Below are 1,275 nucleotides of genomic sequence, written 5' to 3'. Positions count from 1 at the left end.
CAAATGTCAGCCAGCACAGCGCTGCCCCTCTGAGGGCGGCAGAGGGACATCCTCTGCCCTGGCAGCTCTACGCTCTGGGAGGTCTTAACCAGTGGATGGCAGCATGGTACAGAACTGCCTCACTTTCTCAGTCCTCCATGCACAGTGCAATCAGGCTCAACACAATCTTCTGTGAAGACTCAATATCTAAAAAGTGGCCAGCAGTCCTGGCCGCAGGTCACACCAGTCTGCCTAGCTCTGCTGAGCTCATTTCAACCTTCCCTACAGTACAGAGGGCTGGGAGAGAAGCCCTTGATTCGTCCACCTTGGCTTGGAAGACAAGCTTCTTTAAGAGTCTTCAGCCACAACTGTAATACACAAAGATCTCCTACAAACTGACAAGAAAATGACAAACAACTCAATAGGAAAACAGGCAAGAAATATGAGTACACAAACAAGCTAAGGGCAAAGCCAAATGGCCAGGAAACATATGAAAAGATGTGCAGCATCACTTATATTCAGGGGAACGCTGTTAAAGTGACGATAACGTATCACTTTACGTCCATCGCACTAACAAAAATGAAGAGCTCTAGGAGCCAGTGCTTGAGGGGATGCAGAGAAAAGGGTATGCGCATGCATTACTAGTGAAAATGTGAAGGGTTTCAGCCTTTTAGGAAAGCAACCCAGCAATTTCTATTAATTAAAAATACATATAATCAGAGATTCCACTCCTGGGAATCTATTAGCACTAAAAGTACCGATACGTAAAGTCATATGTATTAGGATGTTGATTAGAGCATAATCTAAAAACTGGAAATGAGAGGATGCCTCTCAGCAGGAGAATGGCTGAGTAAATAATGTACATCCACACTAGGGAATATTATGCAACCATTAAAAAGGATGGATTGGAGCTCCACCAGATGACCTAGAGGGATTTCTGGAGGAATTGTTGAGGAAGAAAAGATGTGTAGAAGTGTGTATAATATGATCTCATTAGTATTAATGATACGCAGATCTGTAGAGAAAATCTAGCAATCTGTCTATCTCTAAAGAAAAATAAGGAAGGAGACACACTGGGTTGAGGGGGTGGTAGATGATGTGAAAGGAGGGAGAAGAGAAAGAGGGAAAAAAAAGAAAAAAGGTGCTAAAAAAGCATGCATGTGATCTTGTGTATGCATTTAGGTAGAGTATGTATATGTCAGGATCTATATATAAATAAAAAATAATTAAAAAAAAAAAATCTTTGGATCCTCAGGTTGTGAGCTCAGGCAGGGGTAGGCCAGCCTTAACTATGGA

At 42.3% G+C, this 1,275-nt stretch overlaps 1 non-coding gene across 1 annotated transcript; it reads right to left on the bottom strand.

Moving 5' to 3' along the window:
- LOC111820217 (small nucleolar RNA SNORA47) lies at nt 1-138 on the bottom strand. Its single transcript, XR_002823753.1, has one exon. It is a non-coding gene; the product is annotated as a small nucleolar RNA SNORA47 (small nucleolar RNA).
- Nucleotides 139-1,275: the final 1,137 nt, after the last annotated feature.

This window comes from Trichechus manatus, unplaced genomic scaffold, assembly GCF_000243295.1.
Source record: "Trichechus manatus latirostris isolate Lorelei unplaced genomic scaffold, TriManLat1.0 scaffold00029, whole genome shotgun sequence".
In the NCBI taxonomy this organism is placed as follows: Eukaryota; Metazoa; Chordata; class Mammalia; order Sirenia; family Trichechidae; genus Trichechus; species Trichechus manatus.
Note: the sequence above shows the minus strand (reverse complement) of the source record. Positions and strands in the feature narration are given on the sequence as shown.